Here is a 16706-nt window from a genome sequence, read left to right as displayed (position 1 = left end):
ATATTGCTGGACAGTTTAGTACCTTGTGTTATCCGCCGCGCCGTTGTCACATTGCTCGATATGAATTTTATCGAATTTTAAATTTATTACAACGCTAATTATTTTTTAGAATTAAGCATAAAGTTCAAAAAAGTGATAAATATTTTATTTTATGGTATTCTATGCACGTAGTTATGTCAATATTTCTTAATTAATCGAACTTTTGTACATCAAGTTGGAGATTTTGACAATTTTTTTCTCGGAAATGGTTGTTTCGGATATAAGGTTTTTTTGTTTATTTTAATGTATTTTATCCTCCGTTAAAATTAAGGCAGTCAAACTTCTAACATCCTGTATATTGTCTTCAAATTCTGCCGGTACTTTTTAATCAAATAAAATATGAAAAAGTTAGAAACACAATTACGAGTATATTTAGCACTTTTGTTCAACATTTTTTTTTATTTTATTCTAATTAACATAATTTACTCTACTGAAGCGTGAGATACCAAAGCCATATCGAACAAGAGTACCTATCATTTTTGAGTCAGTTATATCATATCCCATAGTCTTTGTCGCGAGATTATTGTAGTTGAGAAGATTTGTGTCAACTATTATTTAGATCTGAACAGCCATAGCTATTAAGTAATTATAAAGCTTCAGTTTGGCAACATATTGGGTATAGAAAAACCCTTTGCTTTTAGATCTTTGAAAATTTAGGGCACAATCGATCATTTGGTAAGATTGATAAAAAAATGAGTTATATCGATTAAATTAAATGATGATGATTGATTGGCATTTTTTGGCGATATTATAATTCAAATGAGTCCATAAATCATAAGAACTGCGCTCCACCAATTCACTCTCTTATTCAAAATATTCTCTATAGGAATCCAAAAACTTATTTCTTTTTTATTATTTTTCATTTCTGTCAGTTCTTTTCCTTTTGCCAATTTTCATATCAATGCTAGTGACTTTGTTAGAAAAACACAGTTACAACAAGGAACAAATATAAAATCTTGTACGGGGTGATTAACTATATTTTGATCCCCCCCCATTAACTTTTTTGTTTTAAGAGTTACAAAAGAATTTGAAATACAAAAGTTGCGCTATTTTTTACGAAGTTCTTGAAATCAATAGTAGAAAAACAAATGAAGCCCAAACAAAATAAAACGTTAACTTTGTTAGTTTAAATGGAACGCCCCGTATATTTTTACATATTTAGATAGAACCTTTCCTATCGAGCATAGTCATATAGGGTTTGTTGGGTCCATCTCTAACAATAAGTGATATATTAAAAAACGAAAAGAAAGTTTTATATTAAGAAAATACATTTTGTAATTGTTAGACCTCTTTCGGGCATTTCTGCCTTTTTCCAATTACGTAAGGATTTAGATTTAGTTGTAATATATTTTGACATATCGGACATTGATATAGTCCAAAATGCGTACAGGTATTTTAAGTAAATCTCACTAATTAGACCGTGTGAGGCCAATTACTCATGGACAAAAAGCAGAAATGCCTGACAGAGATGTAACAAAATGTCTTATTTTCTTAATAAATGACCTTCTTTTCGTTTTTTAGTATTATCTCGTTTATTGTTAGAGATGGACCCAACAAACCCTATATGACTATACTAGACAGGGAATGTTCTATTCAAATATGTAAAAATACACAGGGTGTTCCAGTTTGTGGCCATTTTGTTTTTCTACTATTATTTTCGAAAACTTCATAAAAATCTTGTATTGTTTTTATTAATTATATATAAAAAAATAATAATAAATCAAGCATTTATTAAACGAAGGGAGCAGCGCAAATAGATATTTTTAGATCTCATTATTTTCCTTTACTTTCATAAAATTATTTTCTATTCCAAAAAATATATCTCTGTTTTGTTTTCCACCGGAATAATTTTTATATGTTAATAATTTGACTGACGACGCCAATGGCTAGCGGACCGATTGTAACAGCTCTAATTATAATAAAAAATAATCATTTTTATTACACTATTTTTGTCTAAAAATACATTATAAAGAACAATAAGTAGTACTTACAGATATGGGAAAGTAGGTACGTGATTTGATAGAGATATCACTCTAAATTTATCATTTAATGAGCCCTAAACCGACTTTTCTTTTCTTCTCGATGTGTGTAGGAAGTAGTGATACTGTAGGTCACTTCAAGTCGGCAGGTATCCGGTTGGCTCCTAGCATTTTTAGGGTTGTATGAAGCAGAATCGAAAGGATGGGCGGGGGCTCTACAAGGGCTTAAATGTAGAGATTCTTGTTCTCCGGTGGTCTCCAATAGTCTTTTGTCAGATGGCGTTTCAAAGGAAACCGGTGGTTTGTTATTCATATCGATTCTACGGATGTGGACAGCAAAAATTTTACTACACTGTAAATTAAAAAAATTACTAAATAAACCAGTGCGCTACAAGGATCAGCCGGGGTTGGTTTTAACAAATATTTATCCTACTTTGAAATCTCACGGTGAGAAGTAAAATATTTACTTTTTCAAATTTTATACAGGGTGATTCAAAATTCAGTACAAAGAATTTAGGGGCGTATTTTTGAAGTCCAAATAAGACTTTTTTTTTCTATAAACGTGGGTCCACAAATACTTAGTTTTCGATATACAGGATGTTAAAATTTTTTATTTTTTTTGATTTTTTAAGAATAATTTCCAAACAAATTTGAATGTTGGCATAAAACCTGGGGTACGGGGGTGTTTTAGGATGCTAAATTTAAATATGTAATTGGTTTTGACGTTGCTTGTATAGAGCACCACCTATAAGGGTGCGCTTGAATTAAGTTGGTCCTGACTAGTGACAATACAAGCGTTTAGTCAGCAGTGATTTTCTCGAAAATGGTTAGTTGTATCAAAAAAATGTAAAGGGCTGAAATTTAAGATCATTGCATTACTGATTAGATGGTGGATAAATTTTAAAATTTTTCACTGTAAATAGTTTGAACAAATAAAATTTGAAAATATGGTGTGCATTTAACTTGGAAACGGTTGGGCTGAGAAATTTTGACCAAGTATACCTTTTTTTGCTTAAAATTGATAGAGGAATAAACACACTAATACGAAACGTCAATGTACAGGGTAGAAAAAAAGTTAAAAATAAAAAACTTTAACATTCCGTATATCGAAAACTAAGCATTTGTGGACCCACGCTTATAGGAAAAAAAAGTCTTATTTTGACCTCAAAAATACGCCCCTAAATTAATAACAGTAAAATTACGAAAAACTTAATAAAGAACGGTCAAAGATAAGAAAAAAGGTAATAGTCATCTGTTAGTTTTTAAGAACAAAAGTGATTTGGCATTCATGTCATGGATATGAAAAGTTAAGCTACGTTGATCGAGGTTAGTACTTGGGTGGGTGACCATCCGGAGAAGGCTCGCGATGCTCGTCCATTTTCTAGCGACCCATATTCACAGAAGCTCTACAAATTTAGGTGAGGTTTGCAAAGGAAGACATACCATCCCTCGGAAAGGATGTAAAACCGTTCGTCCCTTGTCTAAACAATGCAAGTAAAAGCTCCCCGCCCCACAACAAAGTGAGAGTTCGGTAAAATTTTTAGGTTGGGGGTTGCTCGTCTCTGGCATCGATGTTAAACAATATTAGCAGAAATATGTCGACGTAAAATAACCGAAAAACTAAAGCTAAATACGTGCAAACATTCTAAAAACAATTAAACCAAAATCAAAAGTTAATTTTGGGATTTATCAAGATGTTGGGCGCCTACTTTTTGATAGTAAAAAGTCGTATAGGAAGTGGACTTTTGTTTATTTATTACTATTTTGATGCAAATTGATTTTTTTTATTGAAATACATTTAGGAATTGAATGGATCAACTGAATTTCCAAAATACTTAGCGGTGTCGAAATTCTGATGTTCTTAATGACACTGTATACCTATTAGTAAACTACATGAAGTATCATAAGTCATGACGAGTCACCTATATCAAGTATAAAGATGTCTTTATCCCAAACTGTTGCAATGTGATATAAAAAATATGGTTTATTGGTATGACAATGACATTGAAAGGGTTATATATCTCTATATGCATTGACTTATTTGTATATAAGTAAATTGATCTAAATCTTCTTATTTCGATTTGAGGAGTCTGCTCTTAAAGTACTTCAGTCAGGATTTGCAACCCAGTATTTCAAATAATTTAAAGTAATTTGCTGCCTACAACAGTTTTTGTTGAAGTACACAATTTTGGAACATCCTTTGCTCAAAATTTACTCATACCTAGTTTATATTGAACTTTTGACCCTATGTATGATGAAAAAAAAGACAGTAGGCCCTGTATATGGAAATATCTCCTTATTTTTTGTTACTCTTTATACTGTGTTAGTTGAAACATCTATATGTACACACATAAAAAATTATTTACTATGAATTACAGCACAATAATCACGTATGTTATATTTCATGAATAGACTGGAAGACCTCCTTTCATTGCTATCTCTTGTTAGTTTAATAGCTTTGGAATCATTAAAAATATTTGCTGAATACTATTTCATAATGATAAACAATTACTAACTTCTTGGAATGAACTATCAACCTCGAAATTAATAACGTTTATGCGCGCGTAATAAAAAATGTCGAAAAAAAATATAAACATGGCAGGAGCGTAGAGACTGCACCAGCCGCTTCACATATCAGCATCCACCCTGTAATCTCTAGTACGCAAGGCAAGGCATTTAAACCGTCTGTAGTATAGATTGGTCAGGGTATACGAACGCTACAACCGGGTTTTCAAAACGTTAAAAGCGTTCAAAAGCACAGCACACTGCGCTGGTAACGCAGAAACGATTTTTCCGAAACAAAATCGAAACTGTTAACATTGCAGCTTAATTTTCGAACGAAGTGACAGTGACTCGGTGAATGTATTTGTGTAGTTTTTGATTTCGTTTGAGTTTTGTTTTTATTTGCCCTTTTTTGGATTAATATACCGAGAACTCGAGGTATGTGAATTTTAAGCTCTTCATTGATTTCTGTTCGACTTTTTTTAATCAATCCATTAATATTTATGTAATTTATTATTGCTGGTTTTGAATTTCATATTGCATGACTGAGGTTATTTACTCCAACCTCTGGGTTTTTAAACGTTAATTACAGAGATAAACTTGAACTTTGATGTTTATGTTTGCGTTTTAAATTGTTTATTGTCGTGACATTGATGACTACGGTTTTTTATTTTTATCCAATTTGGTAAATTGTATCGACCAGTGTCGTCGTGGGAAATGAACTAATTGCACCAAGGTTCAGTTATTTGGAATATTATTTTTTTGAAGGTGCTTATTAATTAAATAGGTACCTATTGAAATGAGCTGATGATTTAATTGCCAACAAAGCTGTTTAATTAAGCATGAAAGGTGATACTTTGATATTATCATAATTTAATTAAATAACATACATATGTACATACACTTTTTTAATATATTGCATTAAATATCTAAGTACCTATCTGTGCACTTAATTTTATATTCAAAATTGTCTTTATTGTGATAAAATCGATACATATAACGGTGTTTATTCTAGATGCATTTAATGCATGATATTGACTGATAGGAATGTATTTCTATGGTAAGTAATAATATCGATAAATCATTTATTAATAATTTGTTAGAAAACCAAATGCCATATGCCTTTAATTTTAAGATTTGTTTCCTCAAAATATTTTGTTTTTATAATTTTATAAATCAACGCAAATTAAGTTTAATAATTCTTCAAAAATGAATAAAGAAGTAATGTTATTCCTCAAAAAAAAAAGTTCTACTGTGCTTTGATGATACAACTAAATTTGGAGAACAATATAAGTATCTCGTTTGGTATTTTGTCAATTTAGGTAAGTGATTTCTTCAGCATATCCTTAAAAAAAAGTGCAAGAAAAACTCGATGGATACAATATAAATTAAAATTTGTATTTAAATGGTAAAAAATTGTAATACTTTACGTTTTTTCGATTAATGCCTTCAATTTTCAAAGATAATCTATCACATAAAAACGGCATATTATCTTTTTTATATAGGTACCAAAGTTATATATAATGACGTGTTTCTGCAATAATTTTTTATTCTAAAAACTGTAGCTAATATGTAATACGTTTTAGTATACTGTTACATTTTGACTACTTTGTGAAGTATACGTATAGCTATAGTACAAATAAGTAGGTACATTAAATTTGCCGACGAATTGCATTTCGATACAGTCTATGAAAGTTCTGGGGAAATTAAATTCTGCTGTGAATTAATATTACTATTTTTCAACTCGGTCAATGAAAAAAAAGTTCGATACAATTTTAGGGGTGAGCCATCCCCAGTGAACACCCTGTAGTGCTTCAATTAACTTTAAATCATAGTCAAAGAAGACCAGTAATAAACCTAAGTCATATACCAAATTTGGTTCTTCTATGGCAAAGTGTTGCAGATATTAATTTTTTTCAAAATTTAGGGCCCCACCTTGAGGGCTAATAACTCGTCAGGGTGCAACTTTGTATATAGGTAAGTTTGGTTAAATTACAATATTTTGGACACCCTACATACACCTGCTCTGTGTCGATAGGGACACCCTGTATAGGCAATGTAAAATTTCACTTAAAAATTACAGTTACAATAGCATCAAATTAAAGAAGTTTTGCAGGGTATTTTTTCAATCGCAGTGTTAAAAAAATAAGCCGCAGTCAAGTCTAAAAAATGTAGACATAGTTGTTACAACTATTTTAAAACTGAAAATTTTTAACAAATTTATTGTGATGCCAGATTTCATCTTGTAATAAATTAATAAAATTTAATTAGTTTAGATCGTTTAGAACTAAAACACTTATTTCATTATGTTTTTACGAATTGGATATGCCAAAAAAAAGGAACCCACTTTTTAGGTGATGCTTTTTCTGTGTACCCAAATATATAGTAAATTATTTTACTGCATCCTGATTCTTAAATTTGCTGTAGTAAATTCTAGGAACGGCAAACGTAATTTACATAAGGATCATAAGAAAAACCTCAATTGGTTTACTATTAAATTGATGTGTTTCTTGGGATCAGTCCAAGAATATGTCATTGATATATTTTTAAATTTCCGTTTCAAGTCATAAAAGTGCGGTGAAAAATAATTTTATCGGCCATTTTAACATAAACCATAACTATTTGAAACTATTGAAAACAACAATACACCACAAATATTATGTATATTTTTATTTCAACGACTTTTATATTTCTATTTTGTTGATTTTCGTGTTTTATTCATACCTCATACTATCATCTGCTTTCTTTATTTGTATTAAAAAGCAGGTCAAGATTAGAACAGACTAGACATATTTAAATTATGATTTAATCGAAGATATAATGCAGACTCCTAACCAAATAGAGTACACAAATTAATGGAAGGAAGATAAAAAAAAACTCTTGTAGGCTACTCGTATTATGGAGAAAGTTTCCAAAAGTAAATAAAAGCTTCCTCCTAATTTCCAAATTCAAAAAAATTCGAATATAAAAATGAAGTAAAAATGTACATATATATGGGGGCCCGCGAAGAGACGAAAAAAGTAGTTACTATTTGTGTTTGACTTTTAAAAATAATTGTCGAAAAAAAAAGAAAATATCACCAATTTCAAGTATGCCAATAATATAATTTTTTCTCAATTGTAAAGTTTTTGGAGGATACTATAAAAATTCTCCCTTAAAAGATGTTTACATGAAATTATGCCTTTTATTAGTGCAGAGATTAAGAATGTTTACAACAAAATGTTACTATTGTTATAGCTATAAAATTTGATTAATGTTTTTTGCTATTAATTAATGTTCGGGCAACGCTGTTGGTGATTTTTAAGGTAGTTTTAAAGAATAAATATGTTAAAATAATTTTGGGTATACTGGGTGTTACATTTTTAAAAATATATAAATACAAAAATATTTCGGAAGCCGTGCGACATATTAATAAACCTTAGGCATTTCCTATGAAATGAAATTAAGAATTATGTCAGTGGTGGAGTCAAAGTGGTGTTTTAGAGACAGTATCTCCCGGTATCTTCATTACTGTATCTATAATTGTATATCTATGTCAGTTTTTTTATCTTTATTTATTCAAGTCGCTTCCTCAAATTGTATTAATCTATCTTAAACATGTTCTGAGATTTGCGTATTTGTGATATTTGAAAAAAAATCTATACAAATGTTTCTCAATATTTTGAACTTTGTGATAGAAGTAATAAAAGTACAAGATACTTACTTTTACTTTGCTATTTTATTAATATTTTAGATACATTAAGAACTGAATTATAATATAATTATTTTTTTAACAACCTTTCGAATCATAGATTTTAATTTAGCCGGTTTAAAAACTAGATCTATCTTTTAAATTTTCCAATTTATTTATATCCAATAAAACTGCAAAATAATGTCGAGATGATCGGTTTATATTACTAACTGTTCTTATAGTACACAAACAACCCACATCCCAATCCCACGTAAAGTCGACACCGCTTATTTTGCTAAAAACAATAACCTTTTAAATTAGGTAATGATTATATGTCGTGGGAAGGGACGAGAATGTGCATCGGGCTCAGTTTATTGTCTGCAAGTGACTCGAGCAACAATAAAGTGCAGAGGAACAAACGAGAGAGTTGAGACAAACGTAACTTATTTTATTCAATTTTTATACTCTTTGTATATCTGTTGCGACAGCGGTATATTTGGTGGGACATTGTTGTACTAGCGCGATTGCGAGTTGTGGTATTAAGTCGGCACTTGCCTCGTAACCTGACTTTTGATATACAAGGTGTTTCAGATAATTTGTTCTTTATTTATTACTAATTGTGAGTATAAACGTCATTTATCAAAATTGAACCACCTTTGGGATATAGCTCTAACAGAATTTATTATTTCGGACAAAAATCAACACAGAAAGTTTCAATAATATTTCAAATAAGTACTCAAAAATTTTATTTCTCTCCCTATTCCTAATCACGAAGGGCATATCCTCGGGCGTACCAGTCCGGACAATGATTAATTCGAAATAGCCACATAGCCATGGTATACCAATTAGCACATTTCTGTTTTAGTTAATATGTTTTGAATTTTGAGTTGATTATTGTTCGCAGCCTACTCAGTTATAGCTTATAGGAATAGTCACAAATGTAGTGTACAGTTCGAAACAGTAAATTCAAAATTAAAATGCATGAAATTTCCACTTTTAAAAGAAATATTAGATAAAAAATACCTTAAAACATAAAAAGCAAAACTGTTAGGTTCGACATCCACTCTTGTAGAATTTTCCGATTGTTTCAGTTTAACTTTTGCTTTTATTACCGATTAATACTACTAACAGTGACCCAAATTATTGTGGTTACCATTTTTAAACATTTACTGGTCTATAAAACAAGTTTATAGTAACAGTTTATTATTTTACCACATAGTGGTATGACTGACGTAATGATAGTGAAAATACGTATTTAGTTCATAATCACTGCTCGAAAATAATCAATATACAGAGTGTAAGAAGTTTGACTGCCATTACTTCAGCATGAGATAAGAGTAATCATAAATGAACAAAAAAGTTGTATATTAGAGGGACATAAGATTAGCAGTTTTCAAAATACTTACAGCGAGTATTGATATTGAGGAGTTTCACCACAACGTGACAACAGCGCTTAATATGCTGATTGTCACCATGTCACACGGCAGACTTGTCCTACGGAAAAAATGTAAACAGCTATTATTGTGAAAGACAATTGTTTTCCAGTTTTTAAATAAATAAAATAAAATGTATCGATTTTGTAGTACGAAGATAGTGTTATGCTTAAATTTTAGCTCGAGTTTTAGTAATTATGAATCTCTTAAAACAGGAACTTAACATTCAATCAAATTACGTATTTGAATTCGAATCCAATTTTCGCGCACTCGCAGGAAAACAGCTCAAGAAAAGGAAAAACGAGTAGTGATACGCAAAAAACACTCCGACACGGTCGAATCCAGATACCAACTGTATTGCGTATTGGTGGTTGCTGGACCCCTTAGTACCTCGTGTTAATAAATCGCCGCGCAATTGTCACATTGCTCGATATGAATTTTATCGAATTTTAAATTTATTACAACACTAATTATTTTTTACAAGTAAGCATAAAGAAGTTAAAAAAGTGATAAACATTGTATTTTATGGTATTCTAGCACGCAGTTATGTCAATTTTCCTTAATTAATCGAACTTTGTTCATCAAGTTGGAAATGGTTGAGTTTAGGACCCATGTCATATATTTTGTTTACTTTAATGTATCCTATTGTTTGTTAAAATTAAGGCAGTCAAACTTTTATATACAGATAATTTTGCCAATTTGCATTACACATAGTCGAAGAACCCAAAAATAGACATTTTTCAGACAAATGTAATAATTGGTCTCTACTGTATGGCTCACTTTAGAAGTTATTTTTCCTTCAATAAGCTAATGTTCATTAATTATTAGTGTATGTTCTTTTTTGTATTTTTGTAAGATCAGCATGTCTCCATATTTATATTGACGTTGTAAGTTTTGTCTCTGGTCAATATCCAGAATAATTATTTAGTTAGTTCTTTAGGTTATCTGGTACCATCAAAAATATCTTTGAATCTTAAGATCTTATATATTTTTGAATTTGATTCTCAATATCTTATAAATGCCACTTATTGTTGACTGTGTCTATCGAGACCAATAGTGGTACTCTATTATTACATCTTCGTGTTATAACATTTGTCCGGGTTGTACAGTTTTATAAAGTGGTAACTATAAATTTCATTTTATAAAAGTAAGACGTTCATGGAACAAATTATAGGCTTCAGTTTAGCCGACAATATTTCACTATAATCAGTGATGATTATGGCCGGGTGAATAATAGAATGGCAGCTGCTGATAGACATAGTAAATAATAGTTGAAAAGTAAATTATTATTGGGTAGTTTGTATGTCTTTATTGCTAAAAGTGGCACACTCCAAGAATAGAGATTTAGATTGTAAGTGTATCATTTACGGGAAGAGCACCTTAGACTGCTTTAAAAGATATAAAAATGGTTCCTTCCTTTTCAAAGGTTTGACAAGAATTCACGAAGGTCCACGGAAACCAGCCGACATTTGTTCTTACCTCTTCTTACTATTATAAAAGAAACTTCTTTAAAATTAAATTGAAGATATGGAACCGGAAAGCTGCCAAAATTTAGACGGTTTGCAAACAATGCATTATTAGCGTATGCAGGTGCATATTTTAAATCCGAGGTCCAAGTAAGAAAGTCTCATAGAGTGCCCTGTGCTCTAAAAATGACACTTAGACTTACAAAAACATTACTGTTAGTCAATCGAGGACAAAGAATTATTTCAAAAGCACGTACCTATTTTACAGTTGGCTTCTTCTGTTGATTTACCTCTCTATGAGACTCTATGCCGGATGAATTAACAGTAATAGATTTTTATTTGTATTTATTATCGCCATATAAATTAAATATACATGCTACATCCTCAATTTGAGCGTTAAGTATCTATTTAAATATTGCACGAGTGTTTTAAATTAAATTAAACAAAGAAAATTCGACATCATTTGCGTACTACGAAAAATGCGCATCTCATGAAATCTGTGTCAATTATTTTCCGGTGCCAAGGAACTGTAAATGAATCAGTAATAGGCCATAAGCGATAGAGTATTTACCAACATCAACCACGTGTGTTTTTGTAAAGCGAGAAATATATTTGGGGCACATTTACTCGCAAATAATTGGCATTTTGCCAGGTTATAAAGTGAAAAATCAGAGCGTCTTGATCAACGAACTCTAATTATAAAAATAAATAAATTTGCCTTTGTTTTACGGGGTATAACAGCGACGTTGCTACTAAAACTAATTTTTACAGTTTGTATGCGAGTATCTTTTTTTTTCTTAAGACAATTTCTAAAGACTTTATGATCCTTTAAAGACATTCTCATCAATTACTTAAAAATCATTGAAGATACAGACTTCAGATTTAGTACAGTTTATATCTAGTAGTTATTTTTGTGTAAAATTTGGAAAAATTAATCAACGACGACGAAATTAGGATGGGTCTGAGGGGCTTCGATTGTCAAAACAAAGTTATTTAACATGAAAAACTTTTTTTTTAAGACTTGTATGTTAATAAAAATGTTGTGCCTCTTTTGTTTTTTAGGAGCTCGCCATAAGTTCATAGTAGATAAAAGTCAGTGTCGCTGCAGTTTATTGACAAAAAATGTACGTAATTATGAAAAGGTTATATGTTTTCTTCTGTCTTTTATTGAAATAAATGAAAATTTGTAAAACTGTAACATTTGCATCCATAAATTCTATTGTTAAGAATATATCGTTTATTTGGAAATGGTTTATCCTAATTTCTATAATGAAATTCTCTTTTACATAATTTTTTTTAACAGTTGAGTTGAAACATCTCATACTTCTAATTTCGACACTACAGTCACTAGTATAAAGAAAGTATTATAGTGTGCCTAATCGCCTATTTGAGCATTTTTCTTTATATGAAAAAGAAAAAAGGAGAGGTAAGGATTAATCTTTGCACTGTACAATAGGTTTAACAAGTAGGAGGTACCATTTAATATTTGAACTATTTATGACGATTGTTATATTTGTTAAAGTTTCATTTTTATACATGCCCGTTTTGAAAGGTACCAAAATTGTAAAAACGTATGGATATGTTTGTATTAATTTTGTTTGTAAATATTTTTCAGCTGAATTATAGTTTTCATTTTTATGAGGTACAAATGATACCAGAGATTCCTTAGGTGAAAATAAGTTGATTTAACATACTCGCATGCGACATCCAAAAATGATTATTATATTATCCCCCCGCCTCAAAAAGTCTTGCTAGAAAATTTGAAATATGTCTGACTAAAACTATAGAAATTATTAAGGAAAAACCAATTTTTATTTTTCACTTTGACACCCTGTATATTCTTTATTATGCGAGTTGGGATATGTATGGTTAAATCAATTTATTTTCAACTAAGGAATCTCTCAAATCATTTGTGCCCCTTCATTTAAATACCCTGTATATTCTGACTGATTTGTTAGTTTCCAATAAATAGACATTAACATCACCATAGCCATGGATATGTTTATTTTGTATAAATTATATAAATTACTGGATTACTTTATTACTTGTGTACAGGATGTAACTAGAATGCTTGACAAATTTTGTCACAAATTAACAAAAAAATTAACATAAATGTGACGTCGTCAAAATCATAATTTTCCATGGTGATAAAAACTTTTATTCTTTCAAAAACTGTTCAGTCAATACTTTCATTTACGCCCTGTATGTGGTCTTTATCTGCCAGTTATCATTACCTACTAAAAACTAATATGAAGATAGTTGAATTACAGAATATTGTATAAAAACATTTTATCGATTTGATGGAAAAGTTTGGATATTATTTTTGAGGTATTTGGATACCTAACTAAAAATTATATTAGGTTCGCTATTAGCTAAATATGAAAATGAAGCCAAACTTCTTCTATCTTTTGCTGTATTAGAGACGACCATAGTTAAAATTTTGTAAGACACTACATTGTTTTTTCACAACTAACATTCTTTATGTTAGAAATATTTAACTAATTTAAATAAAGTTGTCAAATCTGTAACAATGATGTATGTCATTTTTTTATATGGACAAGAGACTAAATATCGGCTTATTACTATGTAATAGAAAGTTATTTAGGTAGGTACTAAATAATTCTAATAAAAGTAGAACCTACGCAGAAGAGAAGTGTAGAAGAAAGTGTCTATATAAAGCACAGGCAGCTTAATTTTCGACATCTCTTTACTGGTCTTTATTGCATAATTTTTGTTCTCAATGGTATCCAAGCGGAGATTTGAAAGGTGTGTTCCATTAGGTAATTCAACGTGGGAGTACAAATAAAGGAACGAACATTGTCGTTGTAGTTATATATACACTTATATTGTGTTTTCTACATCGGTACGTGAACATATAACGTATTCATGAATTCCATAATGGAATTAATACCTATCACACCTAACCCTTATTTATAATTAGTTACTTTATTGCTGTGTTCGATGTGGATAAGCAACAAAGTAACTACCGTATGAAATTTCGAACTCTAACTGATGCTCTATAGAGACTTCTTGTGTTCTAAACAATTGTCATTAGATTTAATTATCAAAAGAATAATTACAGACGTCATAATAATATTCACATTTGTTAAATCAAACGAAAAAATTAAATACCTACATCTAAATATTTATAATGTCCACATACATACAATTTTCCAAATGAAGATATGTTTCCCATGGCACGAATGTTTATAGAATTTGGATTAAGACGTCAATGTGGAATCGCTGGTCATTTTATTGGCTGTCTGTCTATTGGGAAAATATTTAACTGTCTGTTGTCCTCAGTCTTCAGTCGCAGATTATTTTTATTAAGGTAGAGGATTTTGGTGCATGGTTTGAAGTCAAGTCATTTCTGGCCTTTTTTTTACGTATGAGTTATTTCCAAAGTCCATGTAATTCTAAACGTTCGTCTCGGTTGAAATGATTTTGAATATTTTTGAGTTTGTATTGCTTTTACGTTTTGACTAAAATCTCCTACTAGAATTTTAATATTACTTAAGTTTCACTATTGCTGATTTCTCCTCCTTGCTAGTCTTTAAACGACACTTGTGTTTCTTTAACCTCGTGCTGACATGTCTTTTTGATCGTCAAATATATACTTTGGTATATAGGATGCTGTATACACCAGGATCTTAAAATAGTTTAAGTGTTATGGTTTTAGTATTGAGTTTTCTTAAGAGGCAGTCTAGATGCAGTGCCAGATATTCCTCTTTTTTCTTAATTTCTGTTAGTGTATCCACTTTCTTTGAGAGCTAATTGAAGGTGGCGATCCAAGAGTTCTGGCTCAATGCATTGAAATTCTGATGAAAACTTATTTCTGTTGATGAGACTTAGTGCTCAGATAAGTACCTGTGTACATGTGGGCTGCATCTCTATAAACATTGTACTCTAGACCGCCATCTGGTTTCCTATTGACAAGAATATCTCGGAATCGAAGGATAATTTCCTTCCAATTCTATTGTGAAGCTAATGTCTGAATGTATTCCATTAAATTGCTTCAGAAATTACATCCATGGGGCTATATATGATAAACGAATTGTCGACATGTCCCAATCAATACTATTGGTTTTAAATCTGTTTACTTTTAGGTCTCCTGGAACACCTCTATATAGATGTTTGCCAGGGCTGGAGATTATGGTGAACCCATCCTTAGCTCGTTGACAAAACTTATCCCTGAAGATCTACCTGGGCACGCTTTTGTCAACTTCTAAATTCTCATTCTCATCTTCTACCATGAGACTTCCATGAAGTTCTTCCAATGCTTCTTTGATTGACACTTTTATGAACAACGACGTCACAAAATTCAGTAGAATGGCATCTGGGCCTAGTATCGACAGTATTTTTTTTTAGAAATTTTATATTCAGCAAGATTAAGGTTATTGCGATATTGTTGTTAGTATTTTGCGACATACGTTGTACAAAAAAACATTAAAAAAGCATTGATTAATTAATCTGAAGACATGACGTGATGACAAGAATCCAACGGCATCAATTTCTGTTGTGATTTCAAATCGGTACTTAAAAGAACAGTTGAAACTTATAAATTTTTTAAATATATATTTTTATATATTTGTATACAGAGCTTCCTTAGGATTACAATTACATAAAGTTCGGAAGGTCTATCTCTAATAATAACGCAGATATGGCCAAAAGAGTCTGCCATAAGCTTAATGCGTTACAGTTTTTTGGTGATATACAGGGTGTTAATGAACTTATGTCAGCTGATTTTCATAGAAGATGTTCGATGTACCCACCATTTGCTTGCACACAAGCTTCAGCGCGACGTGTCCAATTCGCTCGCACGCGTGGCAACATTGCCACGTCCTCCAATAACTCCGGCAAGCGATTTTGCAAAAAATCTAGATAGGCAATTCAAAAGGTCCGATTAAAATGTCATTAACGATACCGGCCCACATGTTCAGTGAAAACTGTTACTGAAAGGCACCGCAACGTATTTCGTGTGGATTTTCGATAGTCCAGTGGCGAGTGTTGTAGACGTTACGTACACCATTTCGACTGAAACATGCTTCATCTGTAACAAGTATTTGCGCTGTAAACTGAGGATTTTTGCATGTTCCTGAAGCAACCATTTGAGCGATTGAACACGTTGAATATGAAATGGGTACAACTGAACTTTTAGTAATGTCCGCCACACAATAGAATATTTACTTGCTGTGCGATATTTCTGGTTCTTCTAACTTTCGAATACAGTTCAGTTCATAAAAAACCTACAAACTCGTAAAAAGCATTTTTTGTAAGTACTCGCCGCGATAAAATACATGTATTTCAGCAGTTCTAAAACAGTTTTAAACACATTTTTAGCTTTTTTCTATATGATCTTAAACTTCCGATACAAGCTTGTGACATCAGTTAACTCAGTTTTTGCTTCTATTTCACCGCTTTAAATTTTTGACATAAGTTCATTAACAACCTGTATACATATATAAGTATTCATTATTATTAAATATATGTCGTGTTAGATGTTACGTCCTCTTCCACACTCTCACTCTTAATAATTTGATAAATCTGAATGATTTATAACTAAATTATTTATTATTTAATTTATAACATTTATATGCTACCCTTAACTACCTCTTTT

General features: G+C 30.9%; 1 protein-coding gene across 1 annotated transcript in view; it reads left to right on the top strand.

The window, feature by feature from the left end:
* Window positions 1–4750: 4750 nt before the first annotated feature.
* The window catches only part of LOC108912586 (protein turtle), a 188892-nt gene continuing 176936 nt past the window's right edge, over window positions 4751–16706 (top strand). The window contains exon 1 of the mRNA XM_018717849.2: window positions 4751–4958. The gene's annotated coding sequence lies outside the window, so the exon portion shown is untranslated. The remainder of the gene's footprint in view (window positions 4959–16706) is intronic.

This window comes from Anoplophora glabripennis, unplaced genomic scaffold (genome assembly GCF_000390285.2).
Source record: "Anoplophora glabripennis isolate ALB-LARVAE unplaced genomic scaffold, Agla_2.0 scaffold296, whole genome shotgun sequence".
Taxonomy (NCBI): Eukaryota; Metazoa; Arthropoda; class Insecta; order Coleoptera; family Cerambycidae; genus Anoplophora; species Anoplophora glabripennis.
Note: the sequence above shows the minus strand (reverse complement) of the source record. Positions and strands in the feature narration are given on the sequence as shown.